This window comes from Cricetulus griseus, chromosome 3, assembly GCF_003668045.3.
Source record: "Cricetulus griseus strain 17A/GY chromosome 3, alternate assembly CriGri-PICRH-1.0, whole genome shotgun sequence".
In the NCBI taxonomy this organism is placed as follows: domain Eukaryota; kingdom Metazoa; phylum Chordata; class Mammalia; order Rodentia; family Cricetidae; genus Cricetulus; species Cricetulus griseus.
Window position 1 is genome coordinate 205,249,833 of NC_048596.1, and position 15,825 is coordinate 205,265,657.

The window sequence follows — 15,825 nt, forward strand, 5'->3', positions numbered from 1 at the left end:
TTAATCAGTTCTCTTTGCCTCAAGGGGTTAAAATGCATTTCTGACATTCTTCTAATTGCCTTGTGTCAGGAGAACAAAGCGGTCGTTGCAACAAAGTTTTATTTTTCTTGCAATTCTAATGCCTTAAACTTCTAACTACATTTTATGGATCTAGCAAAGAGGATAAATAAGCCCTTTCATTCTTTTAGCAAGCCTGAGAGGGCTATCGATACTGTTCTTCGGGGGGTAGGTGATTGGATAAGACAGCTTCTCGGGGCCTTTCAAGCATTTAAGATTCCATGATTCTATTAAAAATAAATGTACTCGATCAGCTAGTGCCCTGAGCTTGCCTAAGACGAAAATATAAATATGTGGAGCATAGCTGGAACTCATTTTAAACACTATTGATAATGGTGTGAGGCAGCATGCAGCTAATTCTGTTCCATTAAGGAAGTTTTTTTCCCTCAGATCAAGTAATTGTTAGGGCTGCCTCCACCAGGAAGCTGAGGAGTTCATGCTGAAACCCTGTGTGATGGGGCTGTCTCCCTCGGTTCTCCTGAGCTAGTTTGCAGGGACATGCAGCCCATGAGTGACAAGATGAAGCATTACATCTCTGATGGAAAAGTCTTCTTACCTACCACTACAGCCTGCTCACACCTTCAAGTTTGGTCAACACCCAGTCTCTGTTTCCCCTTAAACAAAACAAAACAAAACAAAAAATATCATCTTCATTTCTGAGCATCTGTAAGCCTACCCAGAAAGAAGAAGGAGAAAGCCACACCACGCACCAGCTTTCAGAAGAAAGACATCTTGGTTGTCTCTGGCTTCTAGACTTGAAGTGTTTACATACCGTGGAAGCTGGTAAATCCCACCTCAGACTAGAGAAAGACCAGACTAGGGAAAGGACTTAGGCAGGGCCTGCAGTTTGAGAGGCTCTGGGAATGAAATACCAAATTTCTACTGGGAAATACTCAGAATAATGAAAAGAAGTTAGGAAATCACAAGAAACGTGAAATCATGATAAATCCTTTTGCTGTATTAAGAAGTATGTGGAGCTTATAGGGAAAAGAAAAAAATAGCTTTTTTAAGCTCCCAATTTTAACAAAATAGGTATGCATGCAATGAGCTAAATTTAAATATTTCCCAGAAAATCCAGACTGATGAAAAAGGTGTAATGGAACTCATTACTCTGTGTGTTCTAACAGTTGTTTTTCTCATTCCTGGGAATCAGCCTGATGTAAACAGCTTAAGGAAGAGGCTTTATTTTGGATTACAGTTTGGGAGTCCAGTTCCTCATGATGGGGTGGAATGACAAGAAAGTGAGGCATCTGATTGCCACATTGTCTCCACAGTCAGGAAGCAGAGAGGAGTAGCAATGCTCAGCTCTCTTCTCAACTTCATCACTCTTCTCTGGTGCTCGGAAGTGGGAGGGGGCTGTCTCTGGATTGGACAAAGTCAGACAGCAGGTGTTTTTTGCAGGAGTGAGTTTTTAGAGAGTAAACAGGGAAAGTCTGTGCTAGGATTAGTTGGTAAGTCCTGATTGGACAGGTTAGTGGGTATAGCTAAATAATGAATTTTGATCGCTGAACCTTGGTGTTTTGTCTTGCGAATGAGTCAGTGGACAAATAGGGGCATAGACTTTGGGGGCTAGCTTTAGGAAGGTAATCTAATGGTTTAGCAAGGGAGAAGGAAGGGAAAAGGGCAAAATCTGCCAGCACCATGTTTTCAGTGCTTGGCTTGTTAGGGAGCTCCTCAGTATGGTCTTCTTCCCTCAGTCTACCTAGTCTGGACACTCCCTCACAGACATCCCCAGAGCTGTGTCTCCTAGGTGACGCTATATCCTGTCAAGTTGACAATGTTAACCACCACATGTTAACTTAGTTTTTAAAGTATTTTTAAAAATCCAGATTACTCATTGCTACCCTCAATCAACATTTCATAGTGTAAGCATTATATTATTCTATAGCTTGGCATGTTTCCGAGGATTGCATGCATTTATAATGATGTCATTATTTGTTTGTAAGGCAGCCATACCACATGAAATTATTTATTTAGCAATTATCTACCATATAAAAACTTATACGCTCCTACCTACACAAAACATACATACACAGATGTACATATGACATAGACAAAAGAGGAGGAAAGCAGCCAATACTCTTGTGTGTTTAGTATGTTTTCTCTAAAATCAACTGGCTATTAAGCAGATGAATCTCATTTAGTGCAATAACCATGACGATCATTTTTCTGCCTAGATGTCCTGTGTCTAGCAGGGTATGTGAGGCACTAATGCATGCCTCCACCTGGAAACTCAGCTGCACGTCCAACCTCCACAGCACAGAATCTTAGCTCTCTCTGCTTTCTAGAATGGTTTACATAAAAATCTGGTTTCTACTTCACTTCCTATGAAATGTCTAGATTTAGGATATTTGTGTTTCTCATTTTAGATGCATCTCAATTAAGGTCTTTTATCGAACATAATTCATACAGATTAAGAATCATCATTCCATTTCTTTTTAATTCCTAGCATTTTAATTAAAACCATGTGAAGTGATGTGCTATAATCCCTTAACTTTGCATCTCCGAGTATAACCACCATGTAATTGAATTCTGCCTGATCAGAAACCTGCAAAGTCCTACAGGAAGGGAGAAGCCCTTTGGAGCATTCCAAAGCATTTTAGCTGTGTTTCTGCCAAGAAGTGCCTCCTTCACCCCTCCGGTGTTTTCACCCATGGCAGCCTGGCTACCTGCATCAGACAGGTGACCTCTTGCCATTGCCAAGCTTATAGTTGAAATACATGTGTCCAACCATAACTCAGTCAGTGCACTGCTTTCCACATAACCTAGTTCAGTTCCTAGGACCCACAGAAAAAGGCAGAGTGACAGTGTGTGCCTAGGATCTCTGTGATGAGGAAGAGACTGGGAGGTTCCTTCCTGGGCTTATTGACCTGCCAGCCCATCAGAATAGATGAGGAAAACAGATCAGGAAAAGGACAGTATCTCAAAAATAAGGTGAGGAAGAGATTAGGGGAAACACTTGATGTTACCCTCAAACCTCCACACACATACATGAATGTACATGCATGTGCATGCACATACACACACACACACACACACACACACACACACACACACACACAGAGAGAGAGAGAGAGAGAGAGAGAGAGAGAGAGAGAGAGAGAGAGACTCACATACCAGAATGGCTCCAGTGGATGAATGCCAGCCACAGTTTCTGGCATGTAGAGGACTCCCAGCTGAGGTAGGAGAGGGGCAAACAGCATAATACTGCCCTATGACGTCTGTGCTTGTGTCCTGTGGTTTGCAAGTTGTGGGCCAGGCATATTTTTTTCATTGTGTGACCCGGGCTCAAATGCTTGAAATTAGCATCTGGATTATTCTCAAAACATGGAAATAATTTGCAATTGTGTGAGCTGATTGCATTTGGACTGTGAGGGAGGCATGTGCTCCATGGAGTGCTGCGTGTTGCCGTCTTTGTCTCTTTCTTCTGGGTGAGGTTCCAGTGGGCGCTCCTTCTCCTGCCACAGCCCATTCTGTTCAGCTCAGTCACTAGGAGTTCTAATCACAAGTCTTTGTCATGCTTTGAAAGTGTGGTCTAGAAAACTGTCCCTGTCAGAGATGACTCTTAGCAGAAGAATCCTTATCAATGGTATGGATTTCTGACAGGGAAATGCAGTCACAGCCTCATTTATGTGTCCTCAAAATGATCAGGCTGAGGCTGGTGACCCGTGCCGGTAACGCTAGGACTCCAAAGGCAGAGTCCTCACTTATGAAGACAGGCAGAGCTAGTTAGACAAACCCTGCCTCAGGCAAACAAACAAACAAACACAAACCAGAATGATGGCCTTCCCTCCAGAGACTGTGCAGAATTTGTGACACTTGGCACTGAGCAGCCTGATCTTTCCTTCAGTCTTGTCTCTGGGTCACATTTATTATCACCTCAGGTTCAGCAATCCTGTCAGCTCCTGGCAGGATGTTTTATGCCAAGTGGAAGAGTTTTCCCAACACCTGAACTCACAACTTCTCTTCTTACTGGGAGAGGCCCACCTACATCACTAAGAAATGCATGGAACACCGTGTGAAAGGAAGCTGTCAGAGTTTATAGGGCAAGTGACTGATGGAGGCCATTACTCCCATCTGCAAGCCTTTAGTTTCCACACCACCACCACCCCCAATTTGTTTTTGAAACCACGATTTTAGGCAAAGGAGACCTTAAAGGCATAATTGACTGTGCAACAGGCAGAGGCTGAGTATACAAGCTTATCTCTAGTCAGGCATTTAGGAATCACCCCACTGCAGCAAAAAGACGCACATGTGCAGAATAGAACAACCATTTTGTGTTGGAGGGAGGGGCAGTACACAGGTATGCACAGGTGTGTGCACACATGCCGAGGCCAGAGGATAAACTCTGTTGTCACTCCTTAGAAGCTACTCACCTTGTGTGTGAGACAGGGTGTTGTAGTTGTTTGCTTACTCTTTTAGCTCTTTTGCTCTTTGGAGGGACCACCATCCAGCTCCCCCCCCAAAAAAAAATCACACGAAGACATTATTGCTTATAAATGCCCACCCAGCCTTATCTTGGCTTGTTTCCAGCCAGCTTTTCTTAACCTAAATTATCATGTCTCTTTTGCCTCTGGGTTTTTATCTTTCACTATTCTGTCTATTCTGTATACCTTTATTTACTTCCTACTGGCTGGTTGTGTTGCTGGGTGGCTGGGCCCTGATGTCCTCTCACCTTCTTCTTTTCTCCTTCTTTTCTTGCTCCTTGATCTCCTCTTTCCTAGATTTCTCCTTCTATGTATTCTCTCTGCCTGCTAGCCCCTCTTACCTTGCTATTGGCCATTCAGCTCTTTATTAGACCAATCAGGTGTTTTAGACAGGTAAAGTAACACAGCTTCACAGAGTTAAACAAATGTAATGTAAAGGAATGCAACACATCTTTGCATCATTAAACAAATATTCCACAACATAAACGAATGTAACACATCTTAAAATAATATTCTACAACAGGGTGTCTCACAGACCTAGGACTCACCAGATAGGTTAGATAAGCTGACTAGTGAACTATCAGGATCCTCTGTCTCCTCCTTCTCTGTGCTGAGATGACAAGTGTGTGTTCCATTGCATCAACTTTTTCTGTGGGCTTTGGCAGTCAAGCTCAGGTTCTCATGCTTGCACAACACAAACTTTACTGACTGAGACACCCCCCCCCCACAATCCCAGAACAACAATTTAATAGAAATATTCCTTCCCTATATTTAATATTTTCTTGATTCTTTTAGTTTGAAATCTTTTTAAACTGCCAAGAAATTAAGAGCCTCTCCCCAGTGATAACTCCTTACAGACTGAAAATTAGATAAACATGACCTGCAATGGTGCAGAGAATTTGATGTTACTTTTGCCAAAGTACAAGAAGGGTATAAGGGATTTCCAGGCCCCAGACAGGTAGAAAGATCACACTTAAACACCATAGAGTGGCAGGCTTGTCTTTGCTCCTTAACAGGAAGGTGGGTCAGGCAGGACAATGTCCTAGAGGCTGTGTGAGATACAGCAAGGTTATTTCATCCTCACTGCCATTTGAGGCAACTTCCAGGAGAAGAAACTCTAAGTTCATGAGAGACCATTTGAGAAGTGAGTGACAAGGGCCACTTCATGCAGGGTGGACCCAACCAACAAGACTCAATGGCACTCCAACTTTAAGTGAGGGCCTTTCAAAAGGGTTGGAAAGTTTATGATGAGTTATAATATTCACAGTGTGAAGTAAGAGGATAAGAGTAATTGCATTCCTCCTTACAGAGGACCGTGAGCGTTCCAGACACTTTCATGTTGACTTTAATATCATGTGGTTGGCTTTTGTTTGGAAGAAAGGAGTTTCAGATCTTGCCAACCATGCTGGACTTAAAACAGCATTGAATTTAAACACAAGGAACACTGGTGCCCCATCTGCTAAGGATTAGTGATATATTGGAGTAGTGAATTAAAACTGCAGAAGGCTCTCTGTCTCTCTCTCTCTCTCTCTCTCTCTCTCTCTCTCTCTCTGTCTCTCTCTCTCTCTCTCTCTCTCTCTCACACACACACACACACACACACACACACAGTTACAAACTGACTAAGGAAAAATGTCCTCACATTGTCTTGGCACAGTTGCATGAGTGTGTACTGTGTGAACCTCATAAATGCTTTAAGAACGTAAGAAGTAACGTATTTTCTCTTGAAGAGAAGGGGGAGCTAAGGCTTGGATTTGAATTGGCCAGTTAACTTGCTTAGCCAGGTTGTTCTTCTGTATCAAAGCTCCATAGACACTTCCTGGCATGTGGTACCTTTGAGTGGTGTGTGTGTATGTGTGTGTGTGTGTGTGTGTGTGTGTGTGTGTGTGTTGTGCCTGGGGAGAAAAGTCACCCTTGTTCTCTGAGTAAATTCTGCCAAGAGATACAAGACAGAAGAGCAGTATTAATGCCACTTGTAGGTAACTGGATGAGACTTAGCCATTCCTTTTGCCTCTATCTCATCAGCTCTGGCCACTTCCTCAGCCCGTGTCTCACCCATCCTGTGAGGCCCAGTTTGAATGCATCACTTGACCTTTTCAACAAAGCCCTTTCTATTCCCATCCACAGTGCTTTTCCCCCTTCTCTGAACTCTGTGATGCCCTCTTGCTCTCACAGTGTCAGTTTTGACTTCACTCTGACTCCATCATGTGTGACATACCACATTTCTGTACATGCCTCTGTGCTTCTAAGAGTCATACAGAGTGTTTGAATTTACTGGGTGAAATGGCCTTATCTCCACACGTGGCATCCTTCAGTCCTTCAGTTTGTGTCACCCTCGGCACCTGAGCATCTCTGAGGCTCTGGAGCCCATGGTTGAGCTTGCACCGCTTAGCTCTGACTCCCTTTGGACTCTGTCAGAGAATAAGCAAGGCTCACCCTTGCTGCGTGTCTCCTTGTTTCTGGGCAATTTTAACATATGACAGGAGACTTCACTATTCTCACCAAACTGAGTGGAGCTGCTCTTCCAAGACTACTTCAGAATTAAAACTTTCTTTTTATATTAGTTGCCTCTAGTTTGTGCAAAAGTGATTAACCTGAGAGTGGAGACTTGTCCAGGAATCGGGTGCAGCTACAACCAGAGATTGATTTTCTCTTAATGAAACTATGGGCAGAGGATCCATGCAGGCAATCAGATGACCAGGTAACATTGGTCCTTCCTGTCTTGCACTTAAAAAAATTTTTGTAAACATCAACTTATTTTTCTACCATATAACAATATTCGAAGTGGACTCTTCCAGTAGCCCCGAGTCCAGTTTAAACTAATCAACAAGGTAGCTACAGATGGTCTCATATTTTCTATAACTGCATAAAGTGTTTAATTTCCAAAGAGCTGTTGGATCATATTTCTGCTGCATCAGAACTTGGGGGCCAGCATGGGGTGCCATGAACCAAACAGGGTGACTCTGGACAAGGGAACATGTCACTTTGCTTCTCAGTTCATTTGTGCATAAAACTTTCCTTGTTTGATAGGAGTTTTGACAGAGGTAACACACTTAAATTTAGCCCTTAAATGAAATACCCTAAATACAAAGGCTGTGATGCAGAGTGTCTATTGAAAGGAACAATTTTAGTTATCAGCATTTTTCTATGTAACACAATAATCCTGACAAAATAATATAGGTGGAGAATTATGCTATTAGCAATTAGAGGATTATGTTATTAACCTTAGGTGGTTGTGCTCTGATTAACATCTATAAGAAGTCTGAGACCCAAAGTTTTGGACAGACAATGGTCAGATGCTGTGAATTAGCCCCACTCAGCCTAGAATAGCTGAGGTCCACATGCCTGACTAGGTCAGAAAACATGTGTTTTATCTAAGGAAATGAGACAATTACTTAAAAATATTTTCTTTAGCTTTAGTATCAACTGATGAATTAAACAGCCTTGAGTCATCAGAGATGATCTGAAAGAAAGCCGCCATGGTCTTCCCCTTGCAAACAGACTTTCCGGTTTTTAATCAGACCTCGGTTCTTTGTCCTTTATTTTCTCAGGCTGTTGTGCAGGCCTGCCAGGGGAGCATTAAAAGCTGATAAATGCTCCCTTGCCAATGCTCACTCATGGGGCAGTATTTTATTGTGCAAGGCAGATTTTCATTTTGGAAATGAGGTTTTCCACATTATATTACCGACGGCCGGTTGTGCACAATCATGGCAAGCAGTGGCATGCATTTCATGGCTTGGAGGCTGCGAGCCGTGTGATTTACTATACAATGCTGAGACACGCTGCTTCGTCCTCCGGTGATTCTCAGTAAAATGTGGGCTTTTCCTTGCTTCTCTTTATCTGGGGAATGTGTTTCCTGTTATTGTGAAGACAATGCCTTTGGCCATAAAGTGCTTATTCTTGTAGATCCCTGAAAAGAAAGAACAAGGAAGAGGTCAGGGGACCCCAGCACTTTCAGAGGTCCCCTGCAGTAGGATCAACCATGATCCCTATCCAATGTGTGTGAAACTAAGATGTGTACAGACAATCCAATGTCTTAGAGTTTTATACCAATGCTGGAAACGGGGTGTCTTGCAGAGTCACTTATGTTCATTGAGCTGTGCAAACTGACTTGGAAGCAGCCATGAGAACTCCAAAGGAGCCTGATGGGCTTCTGAAGATAGCATACATACCACTGGATACTTTCCAGATGTTGATTGTGTCACACCCCCAGTGGGAAACGCTCAACAATCCGAGAGAATGCATTTGATGTGCACTTGCACATGTGCCTGCCGCCCCCCCCCCCGTCTCCCTCCCTGCCACCCTTCATCACAGAAGTCCTCCAAACTCAGAAGTGAAAACTCATCCATCTTCCAGTCAAAACTCAAACAGCTAGGAAGTAAGGACACTTATCTAAATCTCAGAAGATGGCGCATGAAGCTTAGGGAGCAGGTAACCTGGTTGTATGTGTGTCAGCCCGGATATTTTGAGGGAAAGAGGGTGATGTTCAGAAAAGGAACCCTCCAGAACACAGAGAGGTGCCCTGTGGAGAACTGCCCTACACAGTCCTGGCTTCTCTATCATTTCTGCTGTTTGTCTTAGTGCACCATTGCTGTGCCCTGGGACGCAAGGTTGGGGACAGCACAGCATAGGCGTAGGCAGCGATGGATATGAAGGTTCCAGATTGTCTCCATGGCTGCTGGTCATTGCCTTCCAGTTGTGGAAATAGGGTGTCTAGCAGAGTCCATGCACTTCAGATCAACAGGGTCTGCTGTAGTGTGAGAAACATGGCTGGCTGTTTGGTGTCTGCTACTTGATCATTTCATTTCTTCAGGGTCAGTTCTGCTCTCCCCACCACCACCCCCCCAACAAATCCCACATTCTTTCTCCTCCTTTTCTACCTGCAGATTCCTACTGTGGAACCTTTGCTACACACATCACAGTCAGCTGTGAGGTGTATCCCCTCCCCCAAGCCTCCCAGTGCTCTGACAGCATTGTTAGCATCTTCTCTTGCCTGTTTCATACTATGTTTGCCAACCCTACCCGAGGTCATATTCAAAGTTGCCAGATGGTTCCCATTCATTCTAGTCCACTAACTCACTACAGAACACTCCGACAGGCAGTGTGAGGTCTACTGGTTGTATCAAGTTTATTACATAAAGCCTAACACCTGAAGGCTCAAAAATAGCAGACGACATCAATCCACCAGTATGTGATGATGCCTTTAAAAATGGTGATGGGGTTAGGTGTGGTGGCATATGCCTATCCACCAAGCGTTTAGAAGGCTAAGGCAAGAGGAGCCTGAGAGTTTCAGACCAGTTTTGTGGCTATGTAGTAAGTTCTAGGCCAGCCTAAACTACACGGAACCTCTCCAAAAAAGGGAAGAGAGAGAGAGAGAGAGAGAGAGAGAGAGAGAGAGAGAGAGAGAAAGAGAGAGAAAAAGAAATATTCTCAGCAAGGAGATCAACAACAACAAAAACAAAAACAGAAGGAAATGACGAGTTATCATCACAGAGTTGGAATGGCCTTGTTTTTAAAACTATAAACGTACATACATTCACGTATATTATCATAGGTAAAAAAAAAAAAAAAAAAAAAAAAAAAAAAAAAAAAAAAACTCTGAGAAGATTGGGGTGTGTTGTTCCAGTAGTGGTATCTTGTGGAGGTTTTGTTCCTTCTTGAATCTACTACATTTTATGAAATTTTCACTAGGACTCTATCAGCTATACAGAAAGACAAATATTTTTTCAGAGAAATCACAAATGACTAAAAGGAGAAAGAGAACAGAGCATGATGAACTCAGAGAGCTGTATGATGAACTTACCAGAGTAGAAATGTCGGGCTCATCCACCAGGCTGAAAAGAGGAAATGGTCACTCCTATTTAGAAGAGGTGAAGGGAGAGTGGAGTGGGGGAGGGGAATAAGGAGGGAATGGGAGGAGGAAAGATGGGGAGGGGGGAGGGAAGGAGGGAGAGTTTTGGTTTTATTTTCTATTATGGAACAAGCATTTTACAAAGCAAGATATACAAACAAAAAATTTTGTCAGGAATTACAAGTATTTTAGTTAGGTCATACATATTCTAATGTGATTAAATAACACACATGGAGGTAGACTGAGGCCATTGTCCTACTTAACTATGCCAGAGAAAAAGATTCATAAAGGCAGAAAAATGCTATTCCTGTGCCCATTTAGGTTTCTGTCTGGGGTCTGCAAACTCAACTGACAAAAGATGGATTAACAAGAGAAAGCAGTACAAGTTCTATTCAGATTTTTATGTCACTTAGGCTTCAGAGAAAAGTAAAAGTTCAAAGAAACAGTTATATGTCCAAGCACTAATATACCATTTCAGCAAATGGCAATTACTGTCGAGAAATGACTTCTTAAAAGCGGGAAGATGCCAGGACCTGGTGTCGTAAGCCTTTAATTCCCAGCACTTAGGAGGCAGAGGCAGGGGGATTTATGTGAATTTGAGGCCAGCCTGGTTGGCAAAGTGAGTTCCTTTCAGGACTGTTACACAGAGAAATGCTGTCCCGAAAAAAAAAGCTAAATAAATAAATAAATGAAAAGAAGGGAATTTGGCTTCTGAGGTCACTAGGTTGTGACTAGTCACTAGTAACCAGGGCATCCCTTAAGGGCAGTTGGTGGAAAATCAGGTTTTTCCTGGAAAGGCGTGCTCATGCCCTAACCCCAGTTTTGATTCTTGGTTAGCACAGCACAAGGGAGACTCACACCCTTACCATAGAGGATATATGCCCTGCTCTTAGGCAGGACAGGGGACGGCAGAGACCTCTTCTTGATTCTGTTATTGGTTCTCAATTGCCTTCATCTTGAAATGACACTGAGGCTAAGTGGCCTCTTCTGGCGTGGCCTATGCTGAGACTGGTAAGCACCCAGGGCCTTAAGCCTGACATGGACACCACCACGGTGCATACAAGGTGTTGATGAGGGCCTTATCCTCCCAGACTTTCTGTGGCATTTTAGAGTGGAGAGTGGTCCCTCCCAGTTTCTCAGAATTCCCCTAAGCACTTGGGGAGAGAGAGTTAGGGGGCAGAGACCCCCATTGTTAATCCTGAATCCACATCTGGAAGGAGGAGGCAGAGCTTATCAGAGATCTAGATAGCATCTGCTCTTGGTCTAGGCATCTGTCTAGATTCTGTGAGGTTGTCATCCATCTTTAGTAAGCCTAGCGGCAGTCATGTTAGGAAGAAAAATGAAACAGAGTTTCAAATACCCCAGAGTAGCAAATAAGAGGAGCCATAGAGTTTAAACTCCAGCAGGAAACTGTGCAATGACCAGGGAAGTTGCTGCAGTGTTCATTGCTGTCGAGAAAAAAAAATACCATTTCCTTTTCAGGGGTGACTCACACTTGTGTTCTAGGGGTCCCTCTGTTATGTCGTGACATCTTCCTTAGGAACTGCTTGTCTTTGCCCATGGCTCCTTCTGCAAGTCAGCTGATTCCCCATACCTGGGAATGTTCTAGGTGACCAATGCTTCTCTGCCTAGTAATTAGCTCTCCCTCAAAGCTTTATAAACACAGGGCTGGGCATGCGTCTGAGCCGGTAGAGTGCTTGTCTGGTATCACAAAGCTCTGGGTTCCATCCCCAGCACCCCATAAACCAGCTATCGTGACTCAGGCTTGGTGGAGACAGAAGAATCAAAAGTTCAAGATTAGTCTTAGCTACACTGTGAGTTCAAAGGAAGTCAGGCTACAGGAGATGCTCTGTCTGTCTGTCTGTCTGAAGGTACTTCCAGGGAATAGAGTTCCAAAATGATTTCAAATCAACTCAAGCTGCAATTGGACACTTGAGAGTTTAATCATTCCCAGACTGAAGGGCCTCTTGTAGGTGTGACAGGAAGAGTTTGTGTCAACAGTGCTCTGCAGCTCTCCCTTGGACATCCAGGTTTTAAGGACCTTTCAGCTTGCAAGTGGACGTGCGTGACTGTCGAATAATTGGTGGATGGCCAATAAAGTCTTCAGTGTTCTCAGAGCATTTGAAACTCTTGAAGCCTTTCTCCAGTGTCTAGAGCCCATGAATGTGCAGGTGTGAGTGTTCTGAAAGTCCAAATTATGTAGGAAATTGGTTTTTTTCTTTTTAAATTTTTGAGTTAGTATAGCTTTTTTTTTTCATCTGAAATTCTGTTTAATTTGCCATTGTTTATTTTGCTTGCCACATATTACAAGCATTGGCAGTCTCTGCTTTTGGAAACCTGTGCTCACAGGGGATAGGAAGAGTATGGCATTCACTAAACAATGTTCTGCTTCCCTTCTGAAAAGGATTACCAGTGTCAGCCATCTGGATAAGTACTGTTGAATGAAAAGTTGAAATGGCAGCCATTGTTAATCTACAGTATTAATTTCTATTAGAATGTTGTTCTGTGGATGGGACACAGCTCTGCTGGTACAACATTTGTCCAGCATGAACCATGCCTGATTCCATCCAGTAACAAAGAGCAGGGTGTGGTATTGTATGTCTAGAAGCCCAGCACTGTGGAGGTGAAAGCTGGAAGATCAGAAGTTCAAGATCATTGTTGACTAAATAGCAAGCCCCAGTCAAACTGGGCTTTATGAGACCCTGTGTCAAAAGAAAAAGAAACAAAAACATGCCTTTAATCTCAGTACCCAAAAAGCAGAAGCAGGCAGATCTCTTTGAGTTTGGATTCTAGAACATCCTTCCTGGTCTACATAGCAAGCTCCAATCTTATAACCTTCTTACAACCACCCACAACCACACCCCACCAAAAAAGAAAAAAAAAAAGATTATGTTGTTGATTCAGATTTCTGGTGAGAGCATCTACGTTACATTTGAGACTACGGAAATGCAGTTGTATTGTTGGACCCTTGCAGGGAGAGTTGTTGAGCTGCTAGACTGTGGAACTTCACCGTCCTCCTTTCAGTGCACTCCTTTTCCTGTGCCTCTGTGTTCTAACTCCTCCCAGGGCCATCAGGGGAAAGCTGTTCCTGACAGACCAGAGGCGGCTGCCTTCCAAGCAGGCCCACCAAACAACATTCATTCTTCTGCAGCCCTGGGCTCACAGGCACTGCAGGGTTAATTGAAATAGTGTTTTCTGAAAATTGGGCTGTCAAGTCACAGGACTCAGAAGCTGAGGGAGGGGTGGGGAATTGCTCTGCCTTTGTTGTTGGGTTTTTTTTTTTTTTCATTTTTGAAGAAAACGGTGTTCCATTAGCTCTTAGTGTACTGTTGAAATATCTGGTCAATGCAAACCAGGTGTATTAGGCAATTCCTCTCTGAGTCCTGTAAAAAATATTATGTTTATGCATCCCTTCTTTAGAGATATTTCTTTTCTATAGGAAAAAAAAATCTGTAACATCCAGGCCATACAACAAATAGAAAGAAACAACTTTCCAGGGAAAGTCAAATGCATTAATGAAAGGGCATTGAAAATGCTCAACATGTAGAGACTAATCATAATTTTTATTTTAAAACTGTATGTAATTATTAATGATGACAATGAGAAGAGCTAAAGGAAAGGGGATATGATTATACTGCAGATATCTATGAGGAATATGAAAAAGAGGATTGCAGGAGGTCAGAGGCAAGAAAGGTCTTCCTAAGTGGGCAGCATGGCTCAGTTGGTAAAGGGCTTGCCATACAAACTTGAGGACCTGAATTCAACCCCCAGAATCCATTTGAAAACGCTGTGTGTGATAGCACTGACTGATGATTCCAGAATGGCAAAGGCAGACACCAGAGGATGTCCTGGAGCTCACTGGCCAGCCAGCCTATCTGAATCAATGAGACTGGGTCCCAGTAAGAGACCCTATCTCAGAAACAAGGATAGACAGCTCCTAAAGCTTGACTTCTGCCCTCCACGTGTATCCCCATACATGTGTACCTGAATATACACAAGGGTGAGGCATTCAGGGATTCCAGTCCATGACCAGTTGTCTTATTGTTTTCAGGGCTATTGACAGCTAGTTAGTCAAGGTGGGAACACATGACAGAGCAAAACTTATCACTACCTGGAAGTTCCCACCACCCTCCAGGGCATGAGGTTAGCAAACAAGACACAAAGTGAGCCTCTCTTGCTAGAAAACTGGAACCTGACAAAGAGGAGCAAGCCCTGCTTTATGACTGCATGTCTTTCCTCCCCATCATGCTTTGGGGCTCATCTCCTTCTCAACCTGCTTATAGCAAGACCGTGAACAAGCAAAAGGAAGAAGCTTTGTGTGAAGCCAAGCCCTCCTTGCTCTTCTCCTTGCTGGACCATTCCCAGACTCTCTCTGTATCTGTTCTTAGAACCACAGCACTCCTAGGGCACTCATATCAGTGCCTTCCTGGCTGCATCTCATTGGAAAGGGATGGGATGCAGCAGAAAGTTGGGACACAGGATCAGCTGGGTCAGATGGGAACCCTCATTCAGGCCTCTCCAGTAGCCAATGTGTACATCTGTCTTGTCTGTCTTGAATCTCTGTCTGTAAAAGGACATATATGATATAGTTCAGGAAGTGTATTAAATGTCTTAGAAGATACACTGACATGAACCCAGTTTCCTTTGCACCAGAGATAGTCTATCTTTGCTCCCACCCCCACCCGTGCTTGTGTGTGGGGTGTGTGTGTGTGTGTGTGTGTGTGTGTGTGTGTGTGTGTGCGTGTGTGTGTGTACACCAATGGATTTCATTCAGGGTTGCTTACAGGAGCATGGGCAGTTTGCCAATGGCTACATCTCCTCCTTCACTGATAGTTCTCACAGTGGAGGTGGGTAATATGGACAGATCCAATCCCATGCATGTCTTATGCAGGTAAACTCAGTGGCTGTAAGTTCAAGAGTGCAACAGTCATGTCATGCCTGGGAGACAGCATCGTACAACACTCCACCCCTTCCTTCAGCTCTTACAGTCTTTCCACACCCCCTTCTGTGATGTCCCCTGAGCCTTAAAAGTAGTGATACAGATGCCCTGTTCAGGGCTGAACACTCTGCTATTCTCCTCACTGTGACCAGATCTGAGTCTCTGTAGGACCTGTCACCTACTGCAGGAAGAAGTTTCTCTGACCCAAGATGACAGCAGCACTAACCTATGGGCATAAACTTCTAAAAGGTAGTTGACAGCCTTTGCCTTCCTTTAGAGCAGTGGTTCTCAACCTGTGGGTCTCGATTCCTTCGACAAACCTCTAGCTCCAAAAATATTTACATTATGTTTCATGTCAGCAGCAAAATTACAGTTGTGAAGTATCAATGGAAATAACTTTATGATTGGGGGCCACCACAACATGAGGAACTGTATTAAAGGGTTTCAGCATTAGGGAGGTTGAGAACCACAGCCCTAGAAGGTGAATGGGAAGATGGGGGCTGTTCACATCACATGGGGCCCTGCTGATGTGGATGGATGAAAACCCCTGA

General features: G+C 43.6%; 1 protein-coding gene across 6 annotated transcripts in view; it reads left to right on the plus strand.

Annotated features, from left to right (window-relative positions):
- Nrp1 (neuropilin 1) overlaps window positions 1–15,825 on the plus strand; it is a 151,962-nt gene that overhangs the window by 87,966 nt on the left and 48,171 nt on the right. The gene's annotated exons all lie outside the window — the stretch shown is intronic.